Raw genomic sequence first — 23,753 nt, 5'->3', positions numbered from 1 at the left:
AGCAATTCTGGAGAAAAGTAGTGGGGATAAGGAAAGCTGCAGAATTCTGTCTTGCCTACCCCTAGAATACTCCTGCAGATGTGGCTAATGCATCAGGCATATTCTTCTAACCCTTGCTTCTTGGAGGACCCTATGAGATCAGTCATTGGATCTACTCAGATTTACTTGACTGCAAGATCCAACATTTCAATAGCCAAAGTTAATTTCTTTTGCTCCTTTCATACTCAGCTCATCTTAAAACCAGATGCTGCTGTTTGTTTTTACTGCTTCTGAAGTCAGTCTCCCTCCCCTGAGCAGCACATAGTTTTCTGTTTAACAAAGTGTTTTTATACAGCATGGTCTCTCTTGGGGTAGGGAGGAGAGGAAGGAGAAGAAATAATGAAGAGAAGATTTCCAGGAAGAACAAAATAACAAGGAAAAAATGAGAGAAAATAGCCAAAAAAATGACAGGAAAAGGGATACAAAATAAATACAGAAGGTAATACAAGCCAGGAGCAAGAGAATAGAAAAAATGCAGAGGTGGTGATAACTGCAAGGGTATGTGTTGGAGTTAATGGTGGGGAAGATGGGGTTAAGAGAGTGTCAGTCAGTCTATTTCAAGGCATGTGTGAGCAAACCTGTTTCAAAGTCCTTCTCACAGTCAACAAGGACTTCCATTGCTATAGTTGTGGGGAAAACGGCCTGGTTATTTATCCAACAAAAAGTGAAGCCCCATCAGAAAGACTTTCAGTTCGTCCATATGCTTATTTCAAGAAGGCTCGCAACTGAATGAAACAAAAGTGCATGGATTTAGAACAGTCCTTCAGTAATTAGGAATAGTTTTTTTTTTCTTCCTAAGAGTCTGTCTGCTTCGTATATATATATATATATATATATATATATATATACTTTTGAAAATTAGTTGCACGTGTGCTGTCTTCTCAGGAAATCTTTGGATCCAAATTTCTCACCATGAAGTCAGATTCAACTGTCTTAGGGAAGCTGGGAAATATAAGTATCATAGCTTTTTGAGGCCTGAATGGTGGGAATGGTGTGTTAGAGTGGGACTCCAAAATTACGTTTGGGAGCCACCAAGGGAGCCAACAGCCTTGCAGTGCCCCTGGGCAAGGTGGGTGGACTGACTTCATGCTTCCAAACAGGGCAGGATCTCAGCTGGAAGGGACGCAGATTGGGCAACTGGCCCTCAGCACCACCTGGACTGCAGGACCCCTCTCCACTTCCAAAAGCTTCCCAGAACATGCTGTGCAAACTTTTGAAGCGATTTAAAGACCTCAAGGCACTACTACTCTTCCCCCTCTTTCCGCATCAGTGGGCCTGGACTGGGAGCCACTGTTTAAGTGTATTAAAACATTTGGAACTTTTCAAGGGTAAAATAACTTATGTAATCGCAGTATGCTAGTGACTAAGAAGTTATTTTGTTAAATTTCTTCATAATTACAAACAATGAGTAGTCCTGTGGAAACTTAGAGACTAACAAAAAATATGTATAGTATCATGAGCATTAGAGGGAAAAACAAGTGAGCAGGATCACTTGGAAGTTAGATGTAATGGAAATTTCTTTCAAATCCATTAATTTTGTGAAAGAGTGTAATATTTTGGAAATTTGGGTTGCATAGCAGTGGTAGGAAACAGTTTTGCTCATATATGGCATGCATGACAGTCAAATATTCCCAGCAAAGTTTGAAGATCCCAGTCCTTGCAGGCTAACATTGTATACCTATGTGAAAGTTGAAATATTATTATCATGAAGACAAAATACACTGTCTGGAACCTCATTTTAGGAATTTAGAAGGAGCAACCCAAGACAGCAGTAGTTGTATTGTACAGAATTTTAAATGAGTGTTTAACTGTACTATAATACTATAGTATAGTACTATAATCTGCTGGCTTCCATGATAGTGTGATCGCTAACAATGCCAGTGCATATTGTGTAATTAACCCATTTCTCATATTTGGCTTTGAAAGATTTCAACTGCAGTAACACAATTGATTTGGCTTAATCTAATTTAAAAGCACCATAAATACACATAGTAAAATGTTTAAAGAAGAGGGATGAAGTGAGTAAGGTAATATCTTTTATTTTACCAAATTTTATTAATCAGATACAAGATAAGTCATCTACCTTGTCTTGCTCATATCCTGTGAGTGGAACACATGAGATGCATAGTTGAAACAGGAATTATTTGAGAGACCCATCATTGGGAGGAGCAAGAGGATATCTTTAGACCCTCCTGATGTCAGTGTTTAAAAACAATCAATTTTCCAGATGTCCAGGGGATAGTTAGACCTCTGGAAAATATTGTATTTTAAAAATTTAAATGTTGGCTATTCTGTCAATATTTTGCTGTGATTGATAATTTAGGATGAAGGCTTTCCAATCTACTGCTGCTTAGAGTACAATCTTCAATGCTTGATTACAAACAAAAAATCCAAAATGAAAATAAATGAAATATTAACAATGTTGCAATATTGTATCACTTTAAAAGGCAAAGAAGATACAGTTTATGCACAGCACCTAATATATCATTTCTGCTGATGACCTCAAATGCATGATTTAAATCACATTAACAAGATATGTTAAATTATACTGCTCTTTCTGATAAGATCCTCCAAATGGAACATAGCAAACAAAATACCAGTATTTTAATGTTCAGCCAATGCTATACAAAAACTAAAAATAGTAAAAACCTCTACCAAAGCAGTTAGGAAGAAACATTCACAAAATAAATCAGTCAGTAACATAGCATAATTGGAAAAAAACAGTGGCCTCACCAGACACAAAGGCTACGTCTAGACTACATCCCTTTTTCGATAAAGGGATGTAAATTAGGCACATCAATATTGCAAATGAAGCCTGGATTTGAATTTCCCACACTTCATTTGCATAATGGCGGACGCCACTATTTTCCAAAACAGAGCTTTTTTGGGGAAAAACAACAAAAAAAAAAAAACAACTCGCAGTTTTAGATGGGGCATTTTCGACAGAAATGTACTGTTCAGAAAGTTCCTGTACCCTCATTTTTTGAGGAGAAAGAGTTTCAGCTAAAGCATGATTGATGACATGTTCAGCTCAAACATAGCGTTGCCAGGTGCCTGGTACTGAACTGGATAATTTGGTATTTTTGCCTCCTGTCCGGTAAAAAAATTCAGAAAATACTGGACACCTAAAATGTCCGGTACTCTCTGATTTTTTCCTGGCCAGGAGGTGAAAATCCCAGGCTGTCTGGCTCAATACAGAGGCAGCCTGGCAACCCTAGTGCTTACCGGGTTCTGCAGCGGAGCTGTCCGGCCCTACACAGGGAGAAAAGATGGCAGGCGTCCACCGGCAGCCTGTTAGGGCCAAAAAGCCTCACAACACGTTTTTTTTAGAGGGGCCACACTGTTGGTTTTTTGGGTTTTTTTTTTTTTTTTTTTGCTTAACAACTCTCGGGGTCCTTTTGTTTGTTTGTTTGTTTGTTTGTTTGTTTGTTTGTTTGTTTGTTTGGTATTTTTTTCTTAAACCATCTGGAAACCCTACCCAAACATCACGAAAGGATTACAATTAGGGGTGTAAAATCACAGTTAATCAGTTAACCGCTTAAACGTTAGGTTGACCTAACATTTAACCAGTTAAAAGACTAAGTGGAATCTCACCAGTCCAGCCCCCTAGCCTGCAGGGCTTCTGCTCCCAGACCCCATGCTGGGGGAGGGGCTGTTGCTGGCTCCCAACTCTCACATTGGAGCTGGGCCTGGGGATGGTTGGCGGCTCCCAGCCTCAACCAGGCAAGAAGGAGCCCTCTGCCCACAATAGGGGGGCTGCTCTCAGAGAACCAGTTAACCATTCCCCAGTAAGGGTCATGATTACTAGGTAAACAATTAACCATTCACATCCCTAATTACGATGTGTCCCAGAAGTTATATTAACCTACCTACTTGCATAGGGAGGCTAATTAGGGATAAACTCTAGCTGGGGAAAAAGTTGGAGAGAGGGTCTCATAAAAGGATTGCAGCACAGATACAGAGTGATTTGGAAGAGCCGAGATGGGTAAACTTTTTGGCTAGAGGGCCACATTGGCTACAGCTACATTGTAGCCTTCTTCTGGAAAAGCTTATGCAAATGAAGTGCAGTGTGGAATATCACCGCGCTTCTTTTGCATAATTAATTAGCAGACACTTTTGCATAATTAATTAGCAAGATGCTTTTGTGCAAAAAAGGAGCTGTGTAGATGGCTCCTTTTTGCTCAAAACCTCCCTCTGCGCAAGAGCCATTCTTCCTGAAAAAAATGAGGAATAAACGCTGTGCTTCATTTGCATAAGCTTTTCCAGAAGAAGGCTACAGTGTAGCCATAGCCATCCCAGCCAGTAGGGAAGGCTAGGGGAGGCTATGCCAAAATCCAATCAACCCCTTTCCTCTGTCATTGAAGATAGCTTAATCGGGATAGGATGGGTATGTCTACACTACAGCGTTAATTCAAGTTAACTTAATTCAAAATAGTTAATTTGAATTAAGCTAATTCGAAATAACGCATCTATACACAAAAACTATTTCAAAATAGTGATTTGCTATTTCGAAATAGCGCGTCCACACTGAGTGGACCCTGAACCGAAGTTAAGGCTGGCCAGAACCAGTGCCGGCAGGGCATCAGGTTAGAACTTAGTGTGTGAGGCTGCTGCCTGAGGCTAACTGAGCTCTGTGCTTAAAGGGACCCTTGTGAAGGGAGAGCGTCCTACTGTGTCCCATCTCGGGGTCAGGAGCATGTCACACACGTGTGTGGCTATTAGGCCACAGCCCCTGTGTGGCACACAGCTGGAGCCACCTGCCCAGGGGTGTCACAGCACGTGCTCACACGTGCACAAGTTGCTGCGTGATCCGTGGTAAGCAAGGCCCACGCGTGCAGTCCCTGGTCTCCCTCCCCACCCTCCCACCCCCTGCAAAGGGGACAGTGATGGCACTTACATGGTGTGGCCTCCCCAGATGACCCTGGTGTGGCACCCTCCATGGTGGCTCCTCCTCTGTGCCCTGGTCAGGGACCTCTAGTCCCAGCTCACTGCCCCCCCCCCCCCCCCGGAGTGGCACAGACCGTCCCGCCCCCAAGGATGTGGTCCAGTGCCTCAAATTAGGGGCAGGTGTCTGTCCCTGCTGAGGAGCTGCCCCGAGTGGCCCTGGTGTACCCCTGCCGCAGCTCTTTAATTTTCAGGCACACCTGCTCCTGGGTGCACCTGTGGCCTTTCTGGGCCACGGTGGCAGCTATGCGGCCGTAGACAGCCATGATCCTCCATCTGGTGCGGAGATCATGGACATTGGGGGCCTGCCCCCAAACCTCAATGAGGTCTATGACCTCGTCACTAGTCCAAGAGGGAGCGCGGCGTCTACAACCCCTGGCTGGCTCCTAGGTGCTGGGGGACTGGGCAAGGGACGACTGGCTGGCACTGGCTGCCCGGCTCATGGTGGGGCCACTGGGTCAGGGGCAGAGACTGCTGGTGGGCCTGGATCTGGCACGTGCAGTCTGGCCAGAGTCTACCCCTTTAAGGACTCTGGGGCTGGGGGAGGGGAGAGGAGTTCTCCTGATTTGGCCCCGAGTGGCCACCAGGGGAAACTGGAAAGGGCTGGAGGCCAGCTAATTTGAATTGTCTACACAGCACTTATTTCGAATTAGCTATTTCGAATTTGGCGTTACTCCTTGTAGAATGAGGTTTTTCCAAATTCGAATTAAGCACTCCGCTATTTCGAATTAAATTTGAAATAGCGGTTTGCACGTATAGATGCTATTAAAGTTAATTCGAAATAATAGCTGTTATTTCGAATTAACTTTGCAGTATAGACTCTATGGGAGACCAGGTACTGTGCAGTATGCCTGAAGGATTGGCAGTCAACTAAAGAAAGGAGCTGGGAGATGTAGAGAAACCAGAAGACTGAGAATTGGAGGAGGGGCTGTGTTAAGAACGAAATACAGGGAAGCAACTTGGATAGAAAAAGGATGAACAGAAAATAAAGATACAATATGAGGCTTAGTTGACTACCCATGTAACAAATATTAGCTACTGCTATCTCACAGTTCCATCTTTCAGTGACCATGAATGGCTTCATGCAAAGATTGAATTTACCCTGCTTTGAGAAGTCAATACGTTAACAGTCTTTGCAAAATAAAAATTGTTTCTAATGTGAAATGCAAATGTGATTGAACTATACTGTTATATTTAGACTACAAGAAAGTTGCAAGACACCTTACCAGGATTTTGTATCCAACAATGATCTTACGCCCAAGATCCCGAAAACCTTATAAGGAGAAGAGGAGAAAACGCCTAATGAAGAATTCTAAAAATAAACAGAAAAAATTAACTGCAATGCAGACATCAGTATCCTTGGCCACTAAGAGTGTACATCCGGTCATACCTAAGTCAATAGGTAAATGTGATGGTCAACCTTCCTTTACTATAAAGTGTGTGACTGAGAGAGGTGATGGGCAAAGCAGAATGCAGGCCTAAATTCAGTAATCAATAAACAAGCCGTGGAGGACATTCAGCACAGAAATACATTATTTAAGTATCTGGAGCAGCCTAAAAATGACAAGATCCAGCAACAAACATTTCCCTAAACACACTATAAAAAGAAGCCTAAATACACTTTTTTTCATATCATCGTCCCGAGACCTATCCCAGCTCCAAAACTAATACTTGAAATGTTTAGAGCAGGTTATTTCCTCATGGGAAGAAATGGCAGGGAGGCAAGAACTCACCATATGCTTTCTTAATCTGCTTATTCACTCTGTGTGTACTCTGTTCCAGTTTACTCTAAACAAAGGTGGTAGAAGCATCAGCAAAGTTTTCCAGGAGCAATTGTATCTTCACAATTCCAAGGAAAAACACAGAGGTTTCTTAGTAGTGATATCCAGGGCCGGATTAAGACCTTTAGAGGCCCTAAGCACTCAAAAAAATTATGGTGTCCCCCCCAATATGTAATTCAAAATAAAGACAATACTATACCATAAAATCTAATATTTTTTGGTGCCCCTGCTTTGCTGGTGCCCTAAGCACGTGCTTAGTCAGCCTATTGGGTAATTCAGCCCTGGTGACAGTATTGGTGGGGCTTAGCCCTATTGACAAGCCATTTCTGTCTTTAACTTTTCCTACACGTGTTGAATTCCAAACCAAAATTAGCACTGGGTTTGGTTTTGTCATTACAAAGTCAATAATGACTGAACTTTAGCCAAACCCAAAAACATAGCTGCCTGAGCCCACTCTATGTTATATTCATGTTGTCTATGGTTATATTTTAAGATCTGATTAGTTTTTCCACTTTGCACGGATAGCCAAAAGAATATTCTGTTAAATAACCTTTCTAGTTCTGTGATCTGCAAAACTAATTGAAATTCATTTATGACTAGAACACCAGAAAAGAAAGAAATGTTACATACTGACAAGGGATTCAAAGACTGTGCGTTTTGATTTAGACGAGGATGGCCATTGTAAAATATCAATTGAGGATTCACAATCCCCTGAAGGTACAATTTCTCTTTCTATATAAAAATAATATATGTTGTCTAACAGGACGATTATATGTATTTCCATGAGCTTGCTTTCACTATATGAACACTCAGCATTAGAAACTTTTAATGCCGCTAGTCTGGTGTTTTCGTAGTTACAAAGCAAAGACAAATACAGGCTTCAAATATGGTATAAAGTTAAATGAAAAGCAGATTATCTTGTTTGCTGGGCGCTAGAATAAAAAACACATTTGCATTCCAGTAGGTGAAAGGGGGTAGAACAATCATTTGGTAAGAGTACAGAGATAAATAAAAGGAGATATAGAAACATCCTTCTCTAATCTCTGAATAAAAAAAGACACCCCAACCAGCCTCCGAAGGATAGTTGCTAGAGGTATTGGGAAAGGAAATGGTAAAGAGAGAAAAAGCAAATAAAAGTGATTGAGTTGAGCACCCACAATGTGGTAAAGAGAGTGGAAGCACTACTTGTGGTATCAAACAAAAAACAGGACTAAGTAGCACTTTAAAGACTAACAAGATGGTTACTAGACTAACATGGCTACATCTCTATTCTTCTTCGAGCAGTGTCCCGTGGGTGCTCCGCTGTAGGTGTCGGGCTTGTCCCGGCGCTGCAGATCGGAGATCTTCTGATGTGCTCACAGGTTAAAAGCAGCAAATATTTAAGACTCCTGTTATTGTACTTTTTTCCCTAAGATAAAACAACCTTTCCCCTAAATACAGTTTTGAGGAGCTAACTATAGAGACAAATGCTGCCCTGCACTTGTATGGACAGAGAAGCCTTACAACCGTGGTCACCAACCAGTAGATCGTGAGCTACCGGTAGATCTCAGGGGCTCTAAGACTAGCTCTTGAGCCCTCTCTGAACTGCGCACCTGCGCAGTACATTTACATTAGATTTCCTCATTTGAGGAGTGGCTACTCACTGAGCAACAACACAGGTGAGTAGCTGCGAGGAATGGTGGGAGCTGGGAGGTCAGGAGGGCTGAAACACCCCAGCCAGCTGACTGTGGCTTTCACAGCACAGCTGGAGCTAGGCGTAGCCTCCCTGGGCTCAGCGCAGAGCAGCCGGGCTGGAGGGAAGAGAAGCAGCTGCCCGGCCATGGTGCTCAGCCAGGGTGCACCATGCTCCATGTGGGCTGGCGCAGAGGAGAAGCCGCCTGGCCTGCTGGCTGTGGTGTTCAGCCCAGAGGAGACTGAACTGCGCTCCAGCTGATTGGGTGGCTTCCCCTCTGCGCCTGCTCACATGGAGCTTGGTGGCACCCTGGCTAAGCACCATGGCCAGCTGGCCGGGCAGCCGCTTTTCTTCGCTCCAGCCCAGCTGTCCTGTGGTCAGTCTGGAGGGAGCGCAGGTCGGAGGCTTCCCTCCGTGACTGGTGTAGGGAACTCCCTGCCCCCAACCTTGTTCCCTCTCCTCTGCTCCAAACTTGTCCCCCGCCCTCCTGGCCCTCTGTTCCCTCTCCCTTGCCCCCCTTACTTCGCTGCAGAAACCTGCCCCCCCCCGCAGAAACTTGTCCCCTGGCACCCTGCCCCCCCTGCGGAAACCAGTTCCTTCTGGCACCCTGTCTCCTACTGCAGAAACCTGTCCTCTGCTCCCCTCTGCAGAAACCTGTCCCCCCCAGCACCCTGTCCCCTGCTGCAGAAACCTGTCCTGGCACCCTGCCCCCTCTCCCCTGCCCCCACTGGCACCCTGTTCCCTGTTCCAGAACCCACTAGCACTCCTCCCCAGTACTGTGTCCCCTGCTCCCAAATGACTTTTCTATGGGTCAGTAACCCCTGACTCAATGCGGGTTCCCTGCCGTTCTCATAAATAAAGACAATGCAGAAACTTTTTGTGTTTAACACAGTATTTTATTTAAAAATGAAGCCTGGCCAACAAACCCCCAATTGGGGCCAAGCCCCCATCTGGCCACAACCACTCCTGCACTCCCCCTTCCACAGACCCTAGATCAAACACTGGAACCTCATGCCCTCAGCCCCTCACATATCCCAAGCCGAATTCCTGCACCCTCACATCCGCAAGCCTGTGGCTTGCTTAGTATCCCAACACTGCCCAGCCTGGAGCCCCCTGCCTGAGCCAGTGTCCCCTTCTCCACCTCCTCCTGCATCCAGATTTCCTCCCAGAGCTTGCACCTCTCACTCCTTCCCACACCCAAATCCCTCGTTCCCATCCAAGAGCCTACACATCCTGTCTCAACACAGCAAGGGTCCAGTTAGACTGCAGGAGTTTTTCAGGATTCTGGAGATATCCCAGAAAAACTCTTCTGCATCCAGGGTTGCGTTTGTTCTTCCGCTTTTTTAGTGGAAGAGCAAACAGGCTCTTTTAGTCACCCCTATATTCCTCTTTCCACAAGGAATAAGGTGGCTTCCAAAAGAAGGGGTTTTTTTCCTGACATTTGGTCCAGTGTAGACAGGCCAAATGTTGGAAAAACCTCTTCCTACAGAAGAATAAAAAAAAAAATAAGCAGCAGTATAAGGATTGGGGATAGCAAGTGATGGAGAGGAGGAGAATAGAGAGGGCGGGGCTTCAGGGAAGGGGCGGGGCGGTAGATCTTGGCTTGGTCTGTCATTTAAAAAGTGATCTTGGGTGTAAAAAGATTGGAAACCACTGCCTTACAATCACATACCATTGCTAAGGAGGCATGCAATAGGAGCTCCATAGGGTTCCAGAATTGGAATGAGGCTGGTAGGAAGCTGTTCTTCACTGTGTGCCTTTCCCTCTTCACACTACAAACCCATACAATGCAAGATACTGCAGACTGAAAGTCAAGGCCTTGAGTGGTGAAACTGAGCATAACTGCTTCCTTTCAGGACCTATGTCCATTTAGGGTTGCCAGGTGTCTGTTAATGACCCGGACAGTCTGGTATTTTCACCTCCTGTCTGGTAAAAAATTCAGAAAATACCGGACACCTAAAATGTCCAGTATTTTCTGATTTTTTCCCGGCCAGGAGGTGAAAATACCGGGTGTTTACCTGGTTCCGGAGGGGAGCTATCTGGCCCAGAGCAGGGAGACAAGATGGTGGATGGCTGCCGGCAGCCGCCTGTTAGGGCCAAAGAGCCTCAAAGGCATTTCTTAAAGGTGCCATGCTGGTTTTTTTTAAAATTTTTTTTTTTGACTTAATAATTTTGGCTTAATTTTTCTTTTTTGGCTTGGGGTACTTTTTTTTTTTTGCTCAACATCTGTGGTCACCTCCTTTTTTTTCTCAACAGATTTTTTTTCCCTGTTTTTTTGGGGGGGTGGGGGGAGAGGGGTTGGTTTAAACCATCTGCCAACCCTATGTCCATTTACTCCAGCTGAGGATCTATCTATGCAGTGTCTGTATCTATGGAAGGCCCCCATTGTTGGGGCTTTAAAGGCAGCTAGCAAATGAAGAAGAAACAAGTCAAAATGTTCTATCAAGGGATGCAAGAAGCTATGGGAGGGAGCCAGGCCCAGTGGATTGTTGAAGATCCTCCACAATTGAGCCTTTCACTGCTACATGCAAATACACACTGGCTGTGTCTAGATTGGCATGATTTTGCGCAAATACTTTTAACTGAAAAGTTTTTCCGTTGAAAGTATTTGTGCAAAAAAGCATCTATATTGGCAGGTGCCTTTGTGCAAAAGATTTGCTTTTGCGCAAAAGCATCTGTGCCCAATATAGATGCGATTTTGCGCAAGAAAGCTCCAGTGGCCATTTTCGCCATCGGGGCTTTCTTATGCAAAAAATTCCTGTCCCTGCCTACACTGGCCTCTTGCGCAAGAACACTTGTGCAAGAGGGCTTTTTCCCAAGCAGGGGCGTCAGAGTTCTTGCGCAAGAACACTGGCAATCTTACATTAGACCGTCAATGTTCTTGCACAAATTCTTGCGGCCAGTTTAGACAGCTGACAAGATTTTGTGCAAAAGCAGGTGCTTTTGCACAAAATCTTGCCAGTTTAGACGCACCCTCTGACGAGTGGAAGCAGCCTACCTTCTACTGTTCTGTGCATACATAAGATGCAGCAAGTGGCTGATAATGCCATTGTAATTATGTACAAAGGTAAAACTATGGTGAAGACTTAGAAAGAAATGAAGTCTGATTCCTATTGTTGTTACTGAATATTCCAGAAAAACTGAATGTTGCGTTTGTGAAGAATGCTCTTTTAATCTTCTCCTAGCTTACGGCATATGTATGTTTATTTGCGAAAATATTTTTATATTCTAGATATTGCATGGTTAGATATCTTCAAAAGCAACAAACCAAATGATCTTGGTAAGATTTTGATTTCTATGACCCAGAGAACGCAACTGTATTTGTTTATGTCAGGGTTTGATTTTGAAAAGGCTTTTGATGAACCTTTAAGGGAAGTACAGAGGTTAGTAATGCAAAAAGAAGGTATTGCTGATCTGAGTGATCCCTCTGTCTTAATTTTTTTCTATAATGTTCCTCACTGTAGTATCAAAGCATTGCTAAGACTGATATTAATATTCAGAACATTAATAATATTTGGCACCTATACAGTACCATACAAATATTAAATATTAATCAAAACATGTCTGTTGGGTAAGAAAGTCTTATTAAACTTATTAGGCGGATGGGCTTAGAGAGTTGGAATGATTTAACTCCAGTGTTCAATGAGACAGAGAGATGTTTAGAACAAGATCTTGACTTTCAAACTCATGCGCAAGCTTCAGAAGGCCATTTCAAACATAGTCAAAGGTGGTACATACATTAAACTCCCTTAGATCTACTTACATCCTAATACCAATGTGTATGGAAGTCTTAGTTGGTGTTACAAACATTGGTCAGCTGGAAGAACACGTAAAGTGAGGATTCAAGTAGGAGATGTGTCCTCCTGTCAGCTTTGATTGCTACATTCCTCTTGGAATGTGAATTGCAGTCTTATAGCCCCCTTGCATGCAGTTGCACCCATTGATGTGCAATTTGCACATCACTTCTGAATTTAGCCCATGGAGTGAAAGGCTATAATGCAAGGAAAAAGGATCTTTCATATGACACCAAATGCCCTCCCAGATTTCAAATATAATTTACCTGCTGAGGAACAGCTAAATGGTGTACTTTATACCTTCTTTCAGACTTTGACCACCTTCATTGAGATGTACTCACATAGAGACCGTGCTATAATCATGGGTGTCTGGTATGTAAGGCGGGAAAAGGCTCTGCCTTCCCAAACTGACAGTCTACCCCTGTCCACACTGACAGTCTACCCCTGTTGTAGATGTTCAGGGGTGAAGTGTTGCTGCCCCCAGCGCCCACCCTCCTGGTGCTCCATGGACTGCATGGCCACCTCCATCCCCACTACTCCGGGGGCTTGGGATGCATGGTCTCATCCCTCTCTGGTGCTCCAGGGGGTCAGGGAGGCTTGGGCCAGCTCAGGCTGCATGGCTGCATGGCTGCCCCCCTTCTCACTGCTCTGGGGACCAGAGAGGCTTGGGCCAGCTTGCTCCCCAGTGATCCCAGGGCCAGGGAGGCTTGGGCTGGCTCTGACCACATGGCCTCTTTGCTCCCCAGTAGTCCTGGGGCTGGGGAGGCTTAAGCTGGGTCGGATTGTGTGGCTGCCTCCCTCCCTGCTGCTCCAGGGGTCAGCAAGGCTTGGGCCAGCTCCGGCTGCATGGCCTCTTTGCTCCCCGGTGCTCCAAGGAGGCTGTGGCGCGTGTGGTTCCCCTCTCTGTGGTGGTGGGGGGCATGCGCTCGGTACACTGCTCCTCCTCTCTCCATGGTGGGAGCGGGGCCTCAGCAGAGGGGGTGGGGCCTTAAGTGGGGCTGGGGGTCTGCTTCATCCAACCCCAGCTGCACTGACCGCCCATGGCTGGAATGTGCTCCATATTCTACCAAGGATTTTAGAGGGTTTCCATGTATAATGGGTTTGATCACAGAGGTCCCTTGGGACCGTCTTCCACTGTGGTGATTGTGCTACTCAGTCCACCTGTCTGCCATCTGGGGCACCCAACCACCCTGTCGTGCTGGGCCAGAAGCTCTGGTCTCTTTCAGCCAAGGCACAGAGTTGGGGTAACAGATCTCCCCCACAGAGCAACACATACACTGAACCAGCTCAGCTGTGGGAAGACTCAGCGATAGAGCCTTGATAGCATCCATGGAACACAACCCTCAAGCGGGACCAAAAGATCGACTAAATCTAGTCTTACACAGAGAAAGGTCACAACGCTCACTTTCTTTATCCATGAAAGAGAGAGATGCACAGCTATGGCTCCCAGCCAGCTAACACAGGGCTTGCTAATAAACAGAAATGTTTTATTAAGTAAAAAAGTAATATTTAAGTGATTGCACATGAAAACAGATCAAAGTTATTTACTAATTCAAAATAAACAAAACACACCAATTAAGCCTAATATGTTAAGAAACTTTTACATGCAAATTCTTACCCTAAGAGTAGTTCTAATCATCTCTTTTATAAGCTAGGCAGCCTTCTAGCTTAGGTCTGATCCTTCCCCTCTTCAATCTTAGATGTTTCCAGCGTCTTGGGTGGTAAGTTGGGGTTCTCCCGATATCTGGCCACTTCCCTAATGTTTGGTTTCCCACCTTTATATCCCCTTTGGCTAGGGTGGGAATTCTTGTGATCAGTTCAAACTTGTCTCATCTTCAATGGAAAATTACAAGATCCAAAAGAGGTTCCAGCATCAGGTGGCCTGGCCATATATCCTGGCAGGACCACCACGTTTTGGGCTTACAGCAGGGCTGGATATGGCCCCCAGCTTGCCTGGAACTGGCTCCTGTGGGTCAGGAGCCCCCCGCAGTATTAGGGAGTCTGCACAGGTGCTCCAGCCCCCCCCCCCCCTTCCCTGCTGCCTCATTGTGGTGCTGGAGCACACAAAGTCTCTTGGCCTGGGACCTCTTAGACTCTGGTGCTCTGATGTGCAAGGGGAGTGTCTTTCTTCTCAGTTGGGGGCCATGTCTGTGAGGGTTGGGCTTTTTATTTCTCACTTGTGTGTGGCCCCCAACTGATTTTTAGGTGGCTCAGTGCCCCCCAACCCAAAAAAGGTTCCCCACTCCTGGCTTACAAGAAAAACAAAGTAATTCACAGATTGTTGGTTTGAATGTCAAGCCATTATGTTTCCAGGGTATCACTAACTGCCCTCATTAACACATTTAGAATTATAAACAGATTCACACTTCATATTCCTAACTTCACATACAAGAATGATACATGCACAGAAATAGAATATTCACATTTAGCAGATCATAACTTTAAAAATGTCACATGATGCATTTTGCCTAAAGCATCTTTGAGTTACACACATTCATAAGCTGGCGGGAGGCATGACACCATGCAATAGTTAGAAGAAGGCTGACTCAGCAATAATTCTTTCCAGCAATCTCTCAGAGCACGTCTACACAGCATTGTTATTTTTGAATAACTAATGTTTTTCCGAAATAACATCGTCCACGTCTACACTACAAGCAGTTATTTCGACATAATGTTGAGCTAGAGGACTTCTTACTCCGACTACTGTAGCTCTCATTTTACAAGGAATAAGGGAATTTGGAGGAAGAGTGCTCTTCCTCAAACCTCCTGCTGTGTAGATGGCGCCAAAAGCCAAAATAAGCTATTTAGACTTAAGCTATGCAATTGACGTAACTGAAGTTGTGTAGCTTATTTCAGCTTGAGCCTGCTGTGTAGATGTTCCTTCACAGAGTACATACCAGTCACAGTGAGAGGTTCACTGATGACCAAAAGGATTAATTTGGACCATTTACTCTACCTGTTTTTTAAAGAATACAATGCTCTCTTAAACAATAAAAAAAAGTCTTTAAATGCACTGATGTAAAGATATTCAGATACTTCAGCACCAGACATGTTCTAAACAAAAAAAATACTGTCTGACCTGGTTAGACTTAGTTATACTGTATTTACTATAGGAATTCCTTTTAAAATAAACTGTGTTATTTGTGGGGCCCCCTATTTGGTAACTCTTGAAGTTAGCAAATCAACATATTTCAGTCTACCATTTCATATAACTTGGTAGAAGGTATTCTTAGTTCATATCCTTTCTGCTTATAAGTTTCTCCAGATTTTTTTTTTAACCTAAAACTTAAGTTTTGTTTTGAAATGCCCAGTAGAAATGGATATTTTTTCACTTACTGCTATTAGAATTTGTTAAAATTTTGCAATCACCCTATTGTTTCCCTGGATTTTATACTATTTAGAGAATGTTATTTCAAATAGAAGTAAATCTGACCATACCTTTAATATGACTCAGAATCTACAGTGTTTCACATCATTGATTTTTAGAAGGTGAATTTAAAGCCATGGTTGCTGTTGTTAGTTATATAGTGCTTTTGGTAGATCTCAAAGTATTTTACAAAGGTGTTCAATATCATGAATGCTTAGGCTTGTTAATATTCTTGTGTCTAGCAATATAGAGTGAAAACTGAACAGTGCCTGTTTAAAAGATTTTCTTGTTATATTTCAATTCACAAAAATGAGTAGGTATTTTATATTTATACTTTAGACAGAAAAAAAAGAGGTAGAAATTTGGTGACCATGACCCAGCGATCAAAAAATAACTTTGTCCTATTGGGCAAGGATAAGAAACAACTATATCTGAAGGTAAGAAGTAGTTTATTTACCCTTCATCTTTTTGTCACACCATCTTTGTTTGTCTTCAGCTTTCCAGTTTTCCCAGGATTTTCAGTGTCTCCTCCAGCTCCTGTTAAAGGAAATTATAAGGTTGGCTGCTTATGCTGGGTTCTGGTGTCTTGATGCTGTCAGGCTCCTATCTCTTTTTAAATCTCAGAGCACACTTATGTGATATGACATGGTTTGAGATTTGAATACAAAGTGCATGAAGAGCACTGAGTAAGCTTGATAACAAATGTTAGTAGAAAATTGTTAGAGCTCAGTGTGCGAATCTAGATTGTAGCTTCCATTAGAGAGGGAGAGACTACTGCAACAGGAGGTGGTGTGCAGGAAGAGAAAAGAGGTGTGACACATGAAAGAAGAGGACTTGGGTGTGGAATTCTCTTCTCAGGACAAACTGAAATTTTAGATACAGACAGGAGTATTGATCTGAGAAACCACAATTCTGTGTGCTAACATATTTGTAAACACTCTTACCCTGTGCAATTAGAAGGGCATTTTGTTTTTATTTTTGTTCTCCAAGCCATTGAGGATTTGTATAGATAGGAAAAGCAATCAAGGTAATGTTACACTAGTGTTATAAACTAACACTTTTTTTACCTTGAGTTCACTGGTTCTGATTGACTCCAGGGGTATGTCTAAAATGGATTGCACACAACTAAATTAAGGCAAAAAAGGTGTTAATAGGTATGTATGATAGGCAAAATAAAGCAAGTCCTTACAAAGGATTTATCTGATTCAGAGATTAAATGTCCAAAAATTACTTTTTTGAAATTGGTACTACAGAATCTGGAAATATTTGAACTTTGTACCTCCATTGTTGTCACTGCAAATGAGCTGTTTCGAAGATCTAGCATTCCCTGACATGTTTATTACATAGTTTCAGTTTCAATTAATACAATTTAAGTTTCGCAGAACTGACAACCTTGGTGAGTCAGTGGGCCTTATCCCCCAGAAGGATATGAACGTTTTCTTTGAGCTCAGTGGGCATAGATTAGGTCCCCACGGCTGTAAAATACTATGGGAATATAATAAAAATATGGTCCAATCCAATCCAGGCTGCAAAATGGAATTATGTTTTGAACCAAATTGAGGAACTACCTTATGGTAACTGGTCTCCATTTGATTCATTCTGCAGTCACTAAGGTGGATGTTAAGGGTACATCTACACAGCAGGGCTAAAGTTGAATTCAGCTATGTCAATTGTGTAGCTTAAATCGAAATAGATTAACTCAGCTTTTGACACTGTCTATACATCAGGAAATTGAAGGAAGAACACTCTTCCTTTGACTTCCCTTACTCTTTGTGAAACGAGAGTTACCATGAGTCGGAGTAAGAAGTCCTCCAGCTCGACATTATTTCGAAATAAAGGCTTGTAGTGTAGACACGCAATTCTGAAATAGCGCTGCTGTGTAGACATACCCCTAGTCTTTTAAAAAAATCTTTAACATTTCCCATAAGAGGGATTGTTTAAAATTACTTGGGCACTGATGGTACAACCAGTGGCTAATATAGATCAGAATGGGAAGGGAAATGCATTGATTTTGGTGGCTGTCTTCACAGGTCTTGAATCCAAATGGTATAGAGTCGGTGACCAAAGAAAGCAAGGATGTTCCTGACCCCAAACAGGTACATGCTCAACCAAATAAATGTATATATGTTCACATACCTGTACAATAGGTGGCACTGTGAAAAGGATACAACCCTGATGCTTCAGACCCATTAGCTATAAATTATATTGTTTATATTTAGGGTTGCCAGGTGTCTGGTATTGACCAGGACAGTCCAGTATTTTCACCTCCTGTCCAGTAAAAAAAATCAGAAAATACTGGACACCTAAAATGTCCGGTGTTTTCTGATTTTTTTCCCTGCCAGGAGGTAAAAACACTGGACACCTGGCAACCCTATGACACACTCAGCAACTGGGCCCAGGCCCTAGACACCTCCCAGGGCCACCACCCCCGGACCCTCTGCTTTCCTGGTTCCGCAGGGAAGCTCCCTTCTGGCTCCACCAAGAAAACAAGATGGCTTAAAGATCTGAGCAAGGAGAAACAATGCCTTCCCTGAGCCTTAGTGCTCAACCTCTCCTCTTCCTATCCCTATTCTGATTCTGCACTCACTTAAAGTGGCCATGCTGTTTTAATTTAGTTATTTTTTATAAAATAAGTTATTTTAATAATTTTTGGGGGCGGAGGGGTCCTTTTTTTTTTTTTTTTTGGCTCAACAAATTCAGTCTTTTTTTTCCCCTCAACAGAATTTTTCCCCCGGTGTCATTTTTTTGGGGGGGGAAGGAGTGTGTTTGGTATTTTTGGTTAAACCATCTGGCAACCCTATTTATATTTCACCAATTATCTGTACTCCTGTTCTTTCTGATTTTTAACATCAAGTGAGAGAGCAACAGTGTCATGTAATAGGAGTGTATCCATCAGTTCAGAGTCAACCATTCGGCATGGATTAGAATTTAGAAGATATAGAAAAGTTTCCTCAAAATAATCCCAGAGGACTGAAGCTGGGCAAGCCCAGACATATGAGCCAGCAGAGACATGCAGTACAAAAGCTAAGGTCCTTATTGCAAATACACATCACAGCTGGAACAGAAAGAAGAAAAAAGAGGGGACTCTAGTCTGATAGATACGTGCCTATGAGAAGACCAACTTATAGGGAAGGCAAAACTGTCCCATTCTTAAGAACAGTGCATCTACTTATCTGAAGTCAGAACTACTGGAAAATAAACAACAAGCAGTAGGCCCAGAAAAGGGAAGTTGACAGACACCAAATATAAAATCAGAAATACAAAATGAACTATTCTGCAGGACCTTGAAAGTTAAACCGGCATCAATAGAAGACCATGAAACAACATCGTAATATCTTGTGAATGTATGAAAAAACAACTAGGTGTCAGCGTATCATATTTCATTGTAAAAAGTCTGCTTTTAACTGGTACATAAGTAGAAATGGATAAGGTAATGTGGACACACACAATATAGGGTTGGCAGGTATCCAGTATTAACCTGGACAGTCCAGTATTTTTGCCTCCTGTCTGGTAAAAAAATTCAGAAAATACTGGACATCTAAAATATGCGGTATCTTCTGTTTTTTTCCCTGCCAGGAGGTAAAAATACTGGACACCTGGCAACCCAACAACACACTCAGCAACCGGGCCCAGTCCCTGGACATCCCCCGCACTTACCTGTTTCCACAGGGGCTTGTCTTGTGGCTGGAACAGAAAAAACAAAATGGCCACCAGAAAAAAAGCCTCTTCTTAAAGAGGCCATGCTTAATAACTGCTGTCGAGGTCCTTTTTTTTTTTTCAACAACTTTGGTCTCCCCCTTTTTTTTTCTCAACAGAATTTTTTTCCCGGTGTTTTTTTTTGGGGGGGAGCGGTGTTCGGTATTTTTGGTTAAACCATCTGGCAACCCCCCACACAAAAAGATTAGTTTGGTAGCTTTAGCATATATTTATCTGAACAGACATCCGTATCCAGTGGAAAATGGAGACAATTTAGGGTTCATTTACACAGCTGAGCCGAAGTCAAAATAAGCTACGCAAATTGAGCTATTTCAATTGCGTATCTTATTTTGAAATAGCTTATTTTGAAATTGGGTGCATCTACACAGCACTTATTTCAAAATAGAGCCCTCTTCCTCCAACTTCCCTTATTCCTCGTACAATGAGGGGTACAGGAGTTGGAATAGGAAGCCTTTCAGCTAGAGCTAGACAGTATTTTGACACTATTTCAAAATAATTGCCTGCAGTGTAGAAGCAGACTAAGTTATTTCGGAACAGTGCTAGTTATTTTGAAGTAGTGTTGCAGTGTAGACATACACTTTGTTTATTACCAAAATCATTTATGGTAGTATTTAAAAGCAGTCAGGTTAACATAGCAGTATTCAAATTGAAATGGACAAGGTGGCCTTTTATCGGACCAACCTCTACAGGCAAAATAATCAAGCTTTTGAGCTACACATTTCTTCAGGACTGGACAAATGTAAATGTTAATCTTTCCACTTACAGGCAATATATTTTGGACTGAATCAGTTCAGTTACAGAACTGGTCCCAGAAAAGTTGGTCTGGAGAAACCAAAAAACACCAAGATGGCCAGCTGCCATTTTTAACAACTAAAGAAGCCTGTCTCTTAAGCCAGAAAGGATTTTTGACTTTATTTCCCCTTGATTTTCCTAGTAACTTTAGAAAACTGAGGAACTGTAGGAAAAGAAACCAAAGTCCTTTTTACTGTTGGTTGTGTTTTGTATATTCATCCCCACCTCTCTTATTTTAAGATGTTCCCTGGAACGCTTTCTCCAAAATAGTTTCCTCTGTGTTTCTGGATCAAGGCTCTGAATGAGAAACATTGGAAAAAATGATGTCTAAGGATTAGAGAATGAGGAAAATTTCCCTAAGTAGGACAAATCTTTCAGTGGTCTGAAGTCTCTCTCTGATTATATCAAGAAGTCTCTATTACACTTTAATTTGCTTTCTCATTAGTGTAGATAAAGAAAAATCAGGCCAGGATGATCTTAATCAGAGAGAATTCTTCGCAAGGAAACTATATGGGGTAAACTCAAGGCCAGTGGGATCTCATGGTATGTAGAACAGAGCCAGACAATTCCAATAATACAGGGTATCCAATCAGATATTAGACCTCAGCCTTAAGAGAATGGAGGAGGGTTACAAAGATCATCTTAATAGAGTGGGAATGGGAAACCTGAGAAGATTCACTGGAATCAGAGCCTTGAATATTTTGGCATGACATTGTGTGCTAGGAGAGAGGGAGTTATGAAGTCCATATTTTTGTGTTGCTCTTTGTCTTGATTTTTCTCTTCTCAATGTTATGATATCAAAAGCATGAAGGGAGGAGTTAGTCTAGTAGTGGTAGGTGTAGCATATGGGCCCCATCTAAGAAAGTGTACTCACTGATGTAGGTAGTATGGGTACGCTACATAGTCTTCACCTCTCTTAGAACTTTGGCCTGAAATTAACAGCTGGAGGCACTTCTTGAAAGAGCAGAAGAGGAAAGAGAAGGTAAGGAAAGAATAAGATGAAAAACAGAAAGGGTCTTGAGCAAAGAAGTGGGGAAAATGGTCGCAGAACACTTTTAATGGTCGCAGAACACTGCTTTAGGTGTTTGGACCTACCCAGATCCAGTGACTTTAATACCTGACATGCACATTTTTCACAGCTAGCTCTGTATTGTCCTAAAGAAGAGCAAGTCTTCCCTGAGATTCAGACTCTGAGGGTATGTCTAGACTACATGCCTCTGCTGATAGAAGCATGTAAATTAGATATACCTACATAGTCTATGCCTGTTTCACGAGACATAAGGGATCAGTCAACAACGGCTTTCCTTGTCAACCGATCACTGTCTCGACTGCCGCTTTGAGCCGGCAAACAGCTGAGCCGGCACAACACGTTGGCCATTTTTATTCTAATGAAGCAGGGGATATTTAAATCCCCGCTTCATTGACTATGTCGGTATGTCTATATTACATGCCTCTGTCGGCAGAGGCATGTAGTCTAGACATACCCTGACTGACAGGTGGCACTTCAACTGATAAATGGAGAATATTGCATTTTAAAATGTAATAAGTTAGCAGCATCTCCATTTTAACTTTTCACTTCAGATATCTTTTAGAAACACGGTGAAATTTTACAATACATGCATAACTTTGTGTGTTTTTTATAGCTGACTGAACAAAGTCAAGAAGACCAGCTGTTCATCATGCATAAGAATGAAGAAAATTCAGTTAAGTTTCAGTGTTATCAGGATAAGAACTACTACCTTCATGTGAACAAAGACTCAGTTGATATATGCCGGATGAAAGAAACAGATGCTAGTGGAGGAAAAGACTTTGATTTCAAGGTGATATATGTATCTAGCCCCCAAAATAAGCCAACACAAAATAGAAAATAAGGGAGACTGACATCATAGGGGGGTGATTAAGTTCCTTAGTTTGTATAACATTTTTCTATAGCCTCTGTTTCATGATTCACTATTTTTGATGTCTAAGGGAGAGGTCAGTTTAGGTTTTAAATATACTACACCTGAGTGATGCATGTAACTTCGAAGGGGGTGGCTAACTGTGTTTTAGATAAAAACAATTTCTTTCTAGCTTTTTTTCTAGACATTATATTTGTACTTCAAAGGAAGCTGAGTTGGGAAGTGGGGGGGACAGCAGCAGGGACCCAAAGATAGGAAGAGAGAAAATCACAGAAGATAAAATAGAAATCACTTTTAATTTTACATTTGGTAATATGAACATTTATTTCTTAAATGTTCCACATGAATTCACCTAAAAAGTGGGGAGAAATAATCATTCAGCAGCCATTACAAGTACATAAATATGTGTGTACAATGTACTTTATTGCACCAGCAATTTTGCCCCTACCCCTGAAATCTGAAAAAGATCATAAAGACAGAGGCATAGGCATCAATTCCATGCATAGTCCAAGGCTACTCTGGTGTTAATGACTAAACAACAGCAAACCAGGCATCAAATATTGGATGTTACACAGTTGCTCCAGGGTACTATCCTGGGACTCAAGAATTAGAGAACCAATAAACAGGTACCACAACACTTGCAGAGAGTGTTCTGTGTGGATATCATACATTGTGTGCTGAAACAGGAAACCTAATGTGGACCCTCAGTTATACTAGACCATGTTGCAACCAAGCAATTCTCTAGTATAAAAGGCTTCACATTTGTGTGAGACTATGCAAGAACAGAACATAAGAATGGCCATACTGGGTCAGACCAAAGGTCCATCTAGCCCAGTATCCTGTCTGCCAACAGTGGCCAATGCCAAGTGCCCCAGAGGGGGTGGACCAAAGACAATGATCAAGCGATTTGTCTTCTACCATACATCTCCAGCCTTTGACAAACAGAGGCCAGGGACACAATTCCTTACTCCCTGACTAATAGCCTTTTATAGACTTAACCTCCATGAATGTATCTAGCTCTTTTTTTAACTCTGTTATAGTCCTAGCCTTCGCAGCCTCCTTTGGCAAGGAGTTCCACAGGTTGACTATGCTCTGTGTAAAGAAGAATTTTCTTTTATTAGTTTTAAACCTGCTACCCATTAATTTCATTTGGTTCTTATATTATGGGAACAAGTAAATAACTTTTCTTTATTCACCCTCTCCACACCACTAATGATTTTAAATACCTCTATCAGATCCCCCCTCAGTCTCCTCTTTTCTAAACTGAAAAGTCCCAGTCTCTTTAGCCTCTCTGGGGGTATGTCTACACTACCCTCCTATTTCGAAATAGGAGGGTAATGTAGGCATACCGCAATTGCAAATGAAGCCCGGGATTTGAATTTCCCGGGCTTCATTTGCATAAAGCGGGGCGCCGCCATTTTTAAATCCCCGCTCGTTCGAACCACGCGGCTACACGCGGCACGAACTAGGTAGTTCGAACTAGGCTTCCTAGTTCAAACTACCGTTACTCCTCGTGGAATGAGGAGTAATGGTAGTTCGAACTAGGAAGCCTAGTTAGAACTACCTAGTTCGTGCCGCGTGTAGCCGCGCGGCATGGGGTTCGAACGAGCGGGGATTTAAAAATGGCGGCGCCCCGCTTATGCAAATGAAGCCCGGGAAATTCAAATCCCGGGCTTCATTTGCAATTGCGGTATGCCTACATTACCCCGCTAGTTCGAACTAGCGGGGTAGTGTAGACATACCCTGATA

At 42.7% G+C, this 23,753-nt stretch overlaps 1 long non-coding RNA gene and 1 pseudogene across 2 annotated transcripts in view; one reads left to right on the top strand and one right to left on the bottom strand.

Annotated features, from left to right (window-relative positions):
* The first annotated feature begins 362 nt into the window (after window positions 1–362).
* LOC102452186 (uncharacterized) lies at window positions 363–23,363 on the top strand (annotated as a pseudogene). Its single transcript, XR_016349857.1, has 7 exons — window positions 363–478; window positions 6,182–6,385; window positions 7,365–7,481; window positions 11,669–11,716; window positions 15,937–16,034; window positions 17,628–17,693; window positions 21,750–23,363. The product of XR_016349857.1 is annotated as an uncharacterized LOC102452186 (transcript).
* The window catches only part of LOC142829825 (uncharacterized), an 80,232-nt gene continuing 72,523 nt past the window's right edge, over window positions 16,045–23,753 (bottom strand). The window contains exon 4 of the long non-coding RNA XR_012904644.2: window positions 16,045–16,134. This is a non-coding gene — a long non-coding RNA (uncharacterized LOC142829825). The remainder of the gene's footprint in view (window positions 16,135–23,753) is intronic.

The sequence above is a fragment of the Pelodiscus sinensis genome, chromosome 6 (assembly GCF_052426305.1).
Source record: "Pelodiscus sinensis isolate ZL-2025 chromosome 6, ASM5242630v1, whole genome shotgun sequence".
In the NCBI taxonomy this organism is placed as follows: Eukaryota; Metazoa; Chordata; order Testudines; family Trionychidae; genus Pelodiscus; species Pelodiscus sinensis.
Note: the sequence above shows the minus strand (reverse complement) of the source record. Positions and strands in the feature narration are given on the sequence as shown.